This window comes from Euprymna scolopes, chromosome 8 (genome assembly GCF_053919585.1).
Source record: "Euprymna scolopes isolate OS-2025 chromosome 8, ASM5391958v1, whole genome shotgun sequence".
NCBI classification, from domain to species: domain Eukaryota; kingdom Metazoa; phylum Mollusca; class Cephalopoda; order Sepiida; family Sepiolidae; genus Euprymna; species Euprymna scolopes.
Window position 1 is genome coordinate 107,569,193 of NC_136489.1, and position 13,405 is coordinate 107,582,597.

At 30.4% G+C, this 13,405-nt stretch overlaps 2 long non-coding RNA genes across 3 annotated transcripts in view; one reads left to right on the forward strand and one right to left on the reverse strand.

Moving 5' to 3' along the window:
- Positions 1–13,405, reverse strand: part of LOC145283709 (uncharacterized) — a 647,798-nt gene that overhangs the window by 336,568 nt on the left and 297,825 nt on the right. The gene's annotated exons all lie outside the window — the stretch shown is intronic.
- Positions 1–13,405, forward strand: part of LOC145283708 (uncharacterized) — a 173,546-nt gene that overhangs the window by 137,539 nt on the left and 22,602 nt on the right. The window contains exon 2 of the long non-coding RNA XR_013868702.1: positions 1,032–1,187. This is a non-coding gene — a long non-coding RNA (uncharacterized LOC145283708). The remainder of the gene's footprint in view (positions 1–1,031; positions 1,188–13,405) is intronic.

Below are 13,405 nucleotides of genomic sequence, written 5' to 3' on the forward strand. Positions count from 1 at the left end.
TGGCATGTGATAATAAGATACCTTATAAAACTGTCTATTACATTGACGTTGAACTATAAGACGTTGTGTATCCCATGAAAGAAGAACTATGTAACAGGTACAGCTAACACGCTAATTCTCGTCGGGCAAACCAACACGTGGAACGTTTTCTCACATCAACTTCAATGTGTTGGTTTCCTTAGATCCTCTCTTTAGCGATTATTTTTTAGCGAATTCCCTACTACAGTGACTCACAATTCGAACAGTAAAATATTTGTATATGTATCAATATATTCGTCATAACTTTGAAATTATCGAAACATTCACAGTCACATTGCAACTGTTTCGTGTACTCCCACATCCTGCTTACAACGTAGATTCTAATTCTTATGTACTATCCTGTGTTGTACGATAACCCCGGGGGTAATCTTGTACGGTATAATCACGTTGACACACCGGTTCAAGTGAAGCAACGTTGAACTTGGTCACTAATAAATGGGTGACCATTTAAGACTTCCAATTGCTATATGTGCTCTCCGCTTATCTCGGCATTGTTTCCAGTCGTCCTTGACTTCTCCTGGTTACTGAACTCAAACAGTGCCGATTCAGGAGAGGTGTGGTTGGGATTGCGCAACCCTTGTCTCACGATTAAACGCGCAGTTGCCTTTACATTGGGTATCATTTATCTTTCGAGACTTAACGGAGTCTTTGAATCTTGTTATACTCTTATATACACCCATAACTTTTTCAAGTGAAATTAGGCGCGAATGTAAACCTTGGCAAACGTCAAAAAGTGATGTTGGCGAGGATGTCGGTAGTGATCCTGGTGCAGTCTCTAAAAAGCATGCAAGGTACTCTGAACATGTCTATTTAAATGACTAGAAGCAACTCAATAGGATTCGACTTGTCTACAGCATTGCAGCTGTTTGTTGCTTGCCTGTATCTTTATCTAAACATTTCATATCACAAGCGTCGTTGTTGCCGATGTTGTTGTCCTTATCAAGTGTGATTATTGTCTCATCATGATGGTCTTTTTGTTCTTATTTTTACAGGTGTGCTTTCTGCACCCGATCCGACTCGCCTGCAGACATGAATGCGAAACGCGAAAGACTTGGAGAGACCGCGTTTCAAAATTTCGGAAGCGGTTACCGGCACCTAGAATGGGGATTGCCCCATCCAACCCCGAGAACGCCTTTTATGGACAAGAGGTAATCATAATATTGATTAATATATTTTTAAGTTTTTAACAGCATATTTATCATCACTGCTTTATGGTAAAGTTATTGAAAAGGAGTTTCTTAAAAACAGAAGTTCGAAGCCTCCCAAAAAACGTCCCCTTCCTTAAGACACTATTGTTCCATAGCATATTATGTATCTCTGTCTATACAAAATAAGATATGTGTATATATTCATACGTTTACAATATTCACTCTTAAAGTCCTTAGCAAATCAGTTCAAATGTTTAAACACACTAGCTCTGCGTAAGAGCGCGTAATTTGGGTTATATTTTATCGTATGCAAAGGGGTAAAGATAATCGAAGCCCTTCGTAAAAATTCAGATATTTCCGATTTTTGTAAAATGTTTACAATAGGTATATAACATCAATTAATAAGTATTATCTAAAATGTCCATCTCTATGAGATATTTTAAAGAGTTTGCTAGAGGCATAATATAAACACAACCTTCCAGAAACATAGGCATCGCATTTTAGGCATAGTTTTTAGAATCAAAAGCAAGTATGGATTCCAGAAATAAGATGTTGTATAAATCATATAATTGTTTTTTTTTATTGCTTTGTTTTGCTTTTAGGGTTGTTTTTGTTTTGTTTTCTTTTCTTTTTTTGTTTGTTTTTTCGTGGGAAAACATGACAGATGTGTGAAACTGGCTGTAAGAATAATTTATTTAACCTGGCACGGGTATTATTCTAGTTGATACTAAGGGGGAAAACGGAATTACTATTGTTAATAATCTTATGAAGTGGGAAACATTCAATCATCAATAAAACTTTATTATTCATGCATGACAACAATAAAGAAAGAGTAAGGCACTCCCCAACGAAACTGCTCTTGGTTCTGCATTGCTTAAGCCATACTAATTTAGTGCATATATATGTGCATTTATTGCATGGGCAGTATCCATATTATTTGCATGCGTATTGTGTTGGAATCAGGGTATTGTATTTGAATTGGACAGATGTGCTTATTATGAGTGAATAATAACAATAATAATAAACAATAATAACAATAGTAAAAATTACAATCGGTGAAAATGATGGCACAGATAAAGAGAATATAATACTTTAGGTATAACATCAGAGTTTTCCTTCTGCTAAGGTGCATGTTTCAACATGCATGTATATATATATATATATATATATATATAGAGAGAGAGAGAGAGAGAGAGAGAGGGAGAGAGAGAAAGAAAGAAAGAAAGTGTGTGTGTGTGTGTGTGTGTGTGTGTGTGTGTGTGTGTGTGTGTGTGTGTGTGTGTGTGTGTGTCTAAAAGTCACTAAAAAGTTTTGAACGTAAATAGATTCTTTATTTTTAGGGATGTACGTTTTGTAATTTTAACTCAGATTTACTAACACAGGGGATTTTTTTTTTAATTCAGAATGCAAGCAATATTTATGAAAATAATGTCTTTTAAATGTTGCCCATTTTCAACTTCGCATATATGTGGTCTTTCAAAACATTATTCATGACAGAGTGCAGATTCTCTGGATTGCTATTTAACTCCTTTATTTCGTTCCTGACGTTTTTCTGCAATTCTTGCAGGGCTTAGTCTGTTCAAATAGTCATTGCAAAATTTGAAGGAAAACATCAAAAACGAAATAAGGGTGTTTAATCGCAATCCGAGATTCTGTAATATGTCATGCATGATATTTTGAAAAGAGCACAAAATCGGCAAAATTAAGAAAAAAAAATGTTCGTAAATAAACATTGAACAGTGGCCCATAAGTCACTTTACAGTTTTAAAATCAAATAACTTTTTCTTAAATGACTATATTTTATTAATTCTTTTTTTATTAAACAGTTTATAGTGTGGAAATTTGTTCTGACTTAATTACGAAATATAATGTCTCTTAAGTAGCCACCATTCTCGGTTTTGCAAAGTCGAGCTCTTTCTAAGCTATTCTTTATTCAACATCGGAAGTTGTAGGGAAAGACTTTCCTGCGTATGCTTGCCTTAAGTTCTTGGATGCTCGAGGCTTATTTGCATACACTTTGTCTGTAAGATATCCCCAAAGCCAAAAGTCTAGTTCTGTAAAATTAGATGAACGTGGAGGTCATCCAAAATTGAAATTTCAAGAGATTTTTCAATCCTGAAACATCACAATTAACAACTGCATTGTTGCTCTAGCTGTATGTGCAGTTGCTCCATTTTGTTTGCCACCATGTTTACTGAGGTTGAACAAATTCATTTGCATATCTTTTAAGAGGATATTGAACATTGAAATGGCGCATATAAGATATTTGCATTGTAACAATTGATCATCCATTTTAAAACTGAAATTCAATTATCCTCACTCGTTGTTCTGTTGTAAACTAATCTATCCTAAAAGTTTCCAAAGATTCTATTTTATAATTCTGAAAAAAGAAATTAATATATATTAATAGAAAAAAAGTTATTGAATTTTTAAAATGTAAAGTTACTTATGGGCCACACCGTATATATATATATATATATATATATATATATATATATATATATATATATATATATATATATATATATATATATATATATATATATATTAGTGATAGGACGATTATTAATTTTTTGAAGCTATCTATAATTTAAACTACCATATATTAAAGGGAATTATTCAGTTTCCGCATAAATTAAACCATTTAATGCATTTCTATTCCATTGAAATTTATATTTTATTGTAGGATCTTGAGAAGGGGTCCATACCGGCTATTATGGCTAATGTTATTTGCTTGTGTCTAGGGATATTAAAAAAATATGAAGAAAAAAAAGCACCTCAAAACTCACAGTTACAAAAAATAGGAAATATTTATTATACATAAAACAAGTCGAAAACAAGGTAACATTTATTTTAACATGAGAAAAACAAAACAGTATTTTTGAATATGCTTTTTCTGTACTACTAGATATGTAAAGCATTTAACAAGGTCTAAGGGAAACACTCTATTTGAACTTCAGCCTAATGCTTTTATTTAGAAGAAAGACCGAGTAAAAGAGTATATAGAAATAATTTTTCTTTGGACGGAGGGAAAGACATGAATCTTTATATTTACCAAAAGTCCTGGGGGGGGGGTCGAGTGATGCAGGTAGTTGCTTCTTTTAAATGGGTTCCTTTAGACAGGAAAATTATTCTAGAGTATGTTGCTGGAGTTGGCCGAACGACAAATCAACTCGTTAGTAACCTGCTTAAGTAATTAACTTCAAACCTAAAGTGTTTACGCTAACAGCGTTTTTTCTTTTATAGTTTTGGTGGATGGGGCATTCCATTATCACTCAAAATAGAATACTTTAATATTCCACATTTTAGAACATTCAGAAACTCTTTAGAACGTTAAAGAAACTCTCCAAGAAGAACATTCTATGTTACATAGTTAGAACTATACATTTTTAATATTATTAAAAGAGATTAGAATATCCTTATACTTTTATAGAAAAATGACCTCCCATGACATAATCATCTCATATAATTATTTTTCAGAATATCGAAAGTGTTTTCACGAATTTTAATTAAAAAAATAGGAAAAAAAATCATTATGAATAAACAATAGATGTGTTCGATATTTCGCACGTGCTCGAAATGTTCAATAGTCGTGATTTAGCAAGTGTATCGGCCATTGATCCTACATGCAAAAAGTACTTGACTTTACAAAAGCTTTAAAATCTTGAAGTTAAAAATCATTATGCATTATGGAAATTCACAACTGGAGTTATTAGTTGTTCAAACTTGTAACTAATAATTTACAAGCGAATTTTATTAAAAATAATGATTCCTTGATCCTCTATTTCAAAGTTGGTGAGGAGCAATGGTTAATTCCTTTGGATTCGGCGAGACATTTTTCAGTTCTCTGTGTGCTGTGAAACAACTAATACGCTTGAATCTATCTAAAACATTATATCCTAAGCATTATATCTAAAGCATTATATCTAAAGCATTATATCTAAACCATTATATCTTTATATTTAAAGCTTTATATTTAAAGCTTTATATTTAAAGCATTAAATCTAAAGCATTATATCTAAAGCTTTATATTTAAAGCATTATATCTAAAGCTTTATATTTAAAGCATTATATCTAAAGCATTACATCTTAAGCATTATATCTAAAGTTTTATATTTAAAGCATTATATCTAAAGCTTTATATCTAATGTTTTATATTTAAAGCATTATATCCAAAGTTTTATATTTAAAGCATTATATCTAAAGCATTACCTCTAAAGCATTATATCTAAAGTTTTATATTTAAATCATTATATCTAAAGCTTTATATCTAAAGTTTTATATCTAAAGCATTATATCTAAAGATTAATATTTAAAGCATTACATCTAAAGCTTTATATCTAAAGTTTTATATCTAAAGCATTATATCTAAAGATTTATATTTAAAGCATTATATCTAAAGCTTTATATCTAAAGCATTATATCTAAAGCATTATATCTAACACTTTATATTTCAAGCATTATATCTAAAGCTTTATATCTAAAGCATTATATCTAAAGCTTTATATCTAAAGCTTTATATTTAAAGCATTATATCTAAAGCTTTATATTTAAAGCATTATATATAAAGCATTATATTTAAAACATTATATATAAAGCATTATATCTAAAGCTTTATATTTAAAGCATTATATCTAAACCTTTATATTTAAAGCATTATATTTAAAGCATTATATCTAAAGCATTATATCTAAAGCATTATATCTAAAGCATTATATCTAAAACATTATATATAAAGCATTATATCTAAAGCTTTATATTTAAAGCATTATATCTAAAGCATTATATCTAAAGCTTTATATTTAAAGCATTATATCTAAAGCTTTATATTTAAAGCATTATATCTAAAGCTTTATATTTTAAGCATTATATCTAAAGCTTTATATTTAAAGCATTATATCTAAAGCATTGCTATTTTAAGCATTATATCTAAAGCATTGCTATTTTGACTGAAATAGAATTCTAAACAAGACTGTAACGCCCAATTAAAATAAATAGGGTAACAAATCTACAAAACACACACACACACACACACATATATATATATATATATATATATATATATATATATATATATATATATATAAGTATACAAGGATATTTCCTATTACAATATTCGAACGAATATTCTAATTTTCACTGTTACAACATTTCGACTTATGTTGAACTTCCGATCTTCCTCAAGCGCATATTTTCGGAATTGTAAATCTAATGGCCAGAATCTTATTAAAATCGTTTTACTTAACATTTGCATGCAGCGTTACAGAAAAACTTATCATCAGACGTGTATTAGTATCCTATAAGAATGTATATATTTGAATACTGAACTTTTTTCCCACCATCTCTCTCTCTCTCTCTCTCTCTCTCTCTATATATATATATATATATATATATATATATATATATATATATATATATATATATATAAGGTCCTTAAACTCCTTAAACTCCAAAACTAAAACATTACCGACATACCAAGCACCCCCCTCCCACCTTTCCCCCTTGTTCCCCTCGTCTTTTTTCCGCTCTTCTCTCACCCCTCCCCTGACATCATTCACTCTTTCATCCTATCATAACGAACATTTCTGTAAAAGTCTGAGGAAGTTACAGGCGGCAAAAAAACGGCCAGGTAGCTTAAACAATAATGTAACTTAACAGAAAGATACGGCAATAAAAAATAAAACGCATATTTGCTCTACAGCAGTATTGAGCACTTTCTTCAGTTTTTATTAATTACCATTTCTACTAAATATATAAGTATATAATAATAATATTAATAATAATAATAATAATAATAATAATAATAATAATAATAATAATACATGTATGACAATATAATGTAGGAAAATATTCATAGAAGTATGTTTGTTACATTTTTTTCAGACACGCAATAAAAAAAATATATTTTCACAATTTATCAAGCACGCTTCAAAATACTCAAATATTAGTTATTAAAAAACGATGATCTACAGTTATTTCTAATTAATTAGTTTTAGTATTTCTTTTCCTACCAGTGTGTATGTGTTGCGTTTATATATGTGCATATATATATATATATATATATATATATATATATATATATATATATGCATGTATCTATCTATCTATCTATATATATATATATATATATATATATATATATATACTTATTGACTGTTTTTCTTATGCTTTATAATTACATTCCTTACATTTTGTTTGGTGATAGCCGATCAGGCTGTCTGAATATATTGGTTTCCTTAGACGAAATGCACCTAACATTGATGCCTTTTGTTTTCCTACTTTCTTTTGTAAAACTTAATTGTGTTCTGCATAACTAAAAAGAAAAACAACAACTCACCATTTTCCCCATTTTCCTTTCTTCTATTTTCCCTTTCTCTTTCTATCTCCCTCACTTCCTGGCTGGTTTTGTAACTTAGATTAAACCAAACATTAATACTGTAACCCCTTTCCCCCTCCCATTGCAAAACCCATTCATGTTCTGCAGGTGAGGAAACCAAAACGATAAAACCCACTATAAATCAACGAAACCAACAAAACACTACAAACTAGTGATTGAAGATACAAAATGCTTGGAGAATAAAAAATCTTCTGGAAAATAACTTGATTCGGCATTAAACAACCTGAAAAGAGTTGATCTGCCGTCAAACAAAACAACCAAACCAAACCTTACATTTTGTTTCGCTTTAGAATACTGTTCCTGCTTCATATGTTAATATGTGATGGTCTCCGAAGTGCAACCAAATAAACTGCACACATTTTTTCAAAAACGTGTTGCAAAATGTATGTAAAAAAAAAAAAAGACATACACCCATTCGCAGAAATCAAAGAAAAAAAGTGAACGGAAAATATGATTGTGGGAAAATCAGTACATATTGATCTTTATTACAGAGTCGATCATGATGATATCTTTTTATCATTTTATTGCAGTTATACAACATTATTGATCGTCAAAAATATACTTAATTGATTATTGACGTTTCGCACGCGCGTGCGAAGACACACACACACACACACACACACACACACACACACACACACATATATATATATATATATATATATATATATATATATATATACTGGTATGTTTCATATTAGTTATAAAAGGGCAGAATCGTCGATAATAAAGATAAATGTGTACTATTTCAACGGAAAATCTTGTTCTCTCTCTCTTTCTCTATATTTTTATGTATTTATATATATATATATATATATATATATATATGTACGTATATATATATATATATATATATATATATATATGTATATATATATATATATAGAGAGAGAGAGAGAGAGAAAGAGAGAGAGAGGGGGGAGGGGACCGAATAGTAAAAAATCATAGATTTACAACATAGATATATGTGTAAAGTTTAATCGATTGATTCTATTGTAGATATAACAAAACTGACTTAATATTGAATAAAAACAATGATACAAAAATATTAATAATCAATGTCCACAAAATGAGCAAATTCATAAAAACAATTCTAAATTTAGATGACTGCAATGATTTCACTGTGAGTAAATGTTAATGTTATTTACAAAAGGAGAAAAAATAAATGCTTGGAGCAATATTTATCGTAATTTTGTAATTAATGAATCATGTCTAATTTATACACTCCGATATTTTTCTCAAATCGTGAAGAGGGAGCATTCTTTGAGAGTCAATTAAAATCGAAACAATAAGCGGCGAGCACCATCTTTTATTGATCGATGCATTCTTCAATGTTCGTGATCCAACAAACGTACTAATTATTCTATAAGAACTTATTTATGGATACAATGCAGTTTATAATTAAGGGAGCTCAATATATATATATATATATATATATATATATATATATATATATATTAGTGATGGGACGATTTCAATATTTTCCCCGATTCCGATACAATTACCGATTCCGATTTTGATTCTTTACAAATCTCTTAATATTTTACTATATTGTTGTTTTCTTTTTATGTGATTACCGTAATAACCCACATGTTAAATGTGCAGATATTTTTGCTAAACGTAAAAATATACTTGTGGTGGATGATCTATCGATTTCTAGCTCAGCGATAGTTAAAAATCAATGAACTTTAATTTTTTATCATTATTACCAGCAATGGAAGATTTTGTTTAAAACAAAACCCAATAAAAATGACAAGTAAAAGAATCGTTTTGGTATCGGAAAATCGGTATAAAGTTTTCCGACACCAATTCCAATACTCTCAAATATTCCGATTTTTCGATTCCCGATTCCGATTAATTCTCCTAACACTAATATATATATATATATGTGTGTGTGTGTGTGTGTGTGTGTGTGTGTGTGTGTGTGTGTGTGTGTGTGTGTTTAAGAGCTTTTGCTATACCTTTTTCTTTTTTCAATTTTCCGATGATATTTTTTATGTATAAACCACAGGTATTAATATATGTCCCATAGCTTGATTTGTCTCTTCGAAGCATGTCGCGATTTGATTGCTCTTCGTCTTTCATTAGGACATCGTCATGAATGTGCAAGATTTGGTTGAACTGACAGGGCGAATGTTAGTATCAGTAATAGTCAGAAAACGGTTAATGCGTGCGAAGTCGTTTGTAGCAAGTGAGTAAGGAGAGAGTGTCTTGTTTTAAGGTGAGGACCACATCAGAAAGAGGAAGGGGTTGCGATTGGCATTTTTAAATGTTTTGGCTGGCTTGAAAAGTAACCATATTTAAGACAGGTTTAAACTTCTAATATATAGCGCTTCCAAAGTTTTTAATCTTTCAACGTTAGATTCATGGTGTATTATTTGTGTGTTGCTGAGTAAAATTTCTCTAATTTCAGAGGGAGGGTAGTTATGTCTTTTTCTGTAAATGTTGTTGTATAGCACTAGTTTTTACATTATGCATGGTAGGGCGACGGATAAAGTAGTAATTTTGTAACTGATATAAGTAACGTAACTAGTATTTTTTTTTAGTATAGGAGTTCACTCTCCCAATGGGAATTTGAACTTGTAGATGACGTTGGTTGTTTTTAGTGGTTTGAGGATAGGGCAGACACTTTTTTACAACTAGGTTTTGGGTTTAAAAATTTTTATAATATATAATGTGTCTAAGGTTACTTTTGTCATATTTGGGATTTTGATGTTGTTGTGTATTACTATTTGCAGCAGTGTTTTTTTTTCTGGAGCATTGATTTTATTTTCTTGTCGGCTATGTTGTTTTTAAAATGCGTTATTAATGAGGACCTGATTACTATTTTAAAGTTAAAGTAGTTATTTTTTTTGTTTGTTTGTTTTGTTTATTTTTCAGAGGACGTTGGTAAGTTGCCGCGGTTAAGAAGGTTTTTGATTGTGGCTATCTCATATCGCTGAGGGCATTTGCTCTTAAAATTTAGGAGGCAGAAGTGAAGGCGAGTAGTTTTTTTGTGCTTGGAGATGCTGAAGGTGTTTTTAGAAGTATCAATAACGATCTCGAGGAAAAGAACTTTCATTATTAACATTCATTTCTATTGTGAATTAAAGTATGGAGTTATGAAAGAGCTCCTTCTATCTTAGTAACTGCTCGTTGTTATCGAGTAAGATGAGAATATCGTCAACATACCGTACAGAGATAGAGCGTTTGCTGGTTTAATTACATATCTTGTCTTCGAAGTCACTTTTGTAGAGCTCGCTAAATAACGGAGCGAAGACGGAACTTATTGCGTCTCCCTCTATTTGGGTGAAAATAGTCCATTTATTAGTCGTACAAGCGTACCTCATTAGTATAAACTAAAAATATTTTTTAAAAGATTCTTTTCTTGATATTAAGAGGTGGGAGAGATGAGTTCTACATTTTGTTAAGGATTGTGCAAATGTTTTTAAAAGGAACATTTGCTAATAGACTTTCTACGTCGAGGAAGGAGATGACTTTGTTATTGGGTTGTTTGGTTTTTAAAATTCGTAGTAGTTCTTGTCCTGATTTAACACTGTGTTTACTAGGAATATACGGACTAATGAGATCATTGAGTACTTTGGTTAGGGAGTGTGATATGATGAGCAGTGAGGGAGAGTTCGGTTTATATATTTTAAACGTTTCGTATAGATATACAGGTTTATACTCATCGATAATTTAAGGAAATTGGTAATTTCCAATTTGTGCATTATTAGCAGTGATTAGTTTGTTAACTTGCGTCTTTAGTATGTCCGTAGGGTCATATTCACTTTTTAAACTTTGATCAGTCGCAAAGGATGGTTTGTAGTTTTTCGTGGTAGTCAAACTTGTTAAGTACGACGATTATACTTGTTTTGTCGGGTTTTTTACTGTGATATTGGTGTGGTTGCGGAGATCGTAAGCAGTTTTTTAGGTTCGGGGGTTAGAATGGGGTTTGCCTTGTTGTTGTCGTTGTTGTTGTTGTCATATATATATATATATATATATATATATATATATATATATATAACATGAGTTGATAAACGTTTTTTTCTGAAGAAGTTTTATATATATATATATATATATATATATATATATATATATATATTTTACTTATCTATTTATTTCTCTAATACCCTATTACTCTATGTTCAATATAATATCTCTTCAATATATGTCAATGTAAACATTCTAAATAAGAATGATTTTTCTTTTCCAACCAAACCATCAAATTTGCATAGTGTAAGCAAAACAAACACGAACATAAATTCAATTGCACAATAATATCTTGCATTATTTCAATACAAAAGTAAAAAAGAAAACAATTTTTCTATATAATAATAATAATAACAACAACAATAATAATAATAACAACAACAACAACAACAATAATAATAATAATAATAATAATAATAATAATAATAATAATAATAATAATAATACCAAAAAACCTCTAAAAGATAGAAGAGATTTTAATCAGAGGGATGGCTGGGAATATAAAAAGATAACAACAATGAAAACGGCTGACGTATTAAGGAAACCCATTCAGTGTAGAGACTAATTCACATGATCGGTGGGGGCTGGCCGCACATATAGAAATGCTACAAAAAGAACACCACATGGCATCATAAAAACCGAAACTGTATAATCGTGAGTTAAACCCCCTGCGTACTAAGCCCCTCGTTATTTCGGTCACCATAAACTGGTGCCACGCCAAATAAATAAGGAATGTCAAGGAAGATGGAAAAACTGAGGAAAGAAAACACCAACCAGACCTCTACTAGATGTGTGAGAATAGGAGTTGGACCTTGAGGGAGGCTTATTGCCACCCAACTCTCATGGTCGCTTCCATTCAGAAATCAATGTTAGACGGCTAATGCGGTAACGCAAATTTATTAGCAATGGTTTCCGACAGAGGTGGAAACTATTGGTGATCTGGACTGACTTGTTGTCACTCAGGCTTTTGAAAACACGACAGGTTGTTTTCAAAAGGATTCTTAAAAAATGGCTCGTGTGGAAAATCCTAATGGGTAATAGTAATGAACCCGTATTAATTACGAAATATATGGAAATTCAAAAAAGTTACCAACGGTCAAATATAGTTATAAAGAGAAATCAGACTTATTTTGACATACGCAAGTGAGCTTTGAATAGGTAAACGTCGAATCTGTTATAGTGAGATATGTATTAAAATATCGGTTTGGAGTTTCTCCTACGAAATGTTCAAACTAACAAGAATACGCACTGGTTCATAAAAAATAAAAGAAAATGGGCCAAGTAAGCAAAAAAAAAAAAAGCAATTTTATTAATGCTGGCGGTTGTAGCTTTTTGTAGTTTTAGCTTATTTGTGATGGTTAGAAATTCACGGATGAAACCTTTTAAAAATATTTCTTTTTTTTTTTTTATCAAAATATTTAAATTACGGGACGTCGAAAAAAAGAACAATAAATAAATAAAGTAAAAGTGTCCAGCAAGAAACGCCATTCATTTTCAAATTTTGTATATATCTTTGATATACTCTTGTGTACAGTTCGGAATAATGAAAATACATGGTTTTATATTTCGGGGCGAAAACTATTTTTCTAAGACAAAAAAAATGTCCTTCTCGTTATCTGCTTAGAAACGTTAAAAAATATATATTCTTATAAATATATAAATACTAAACATCTTGATAAAAATCTGTCTATTTCTGAAATATTATGAATTTCTCTCTCTCTCTCTCTCTCTCTCTCTCTCTCTCTCTATCTATATATATATATATATATATATATATATATATATATATATAGATTAGCCTTCGCAGGGATGCGCTTTCCTCTTCTCTGCAACCTCTTTCCCACAG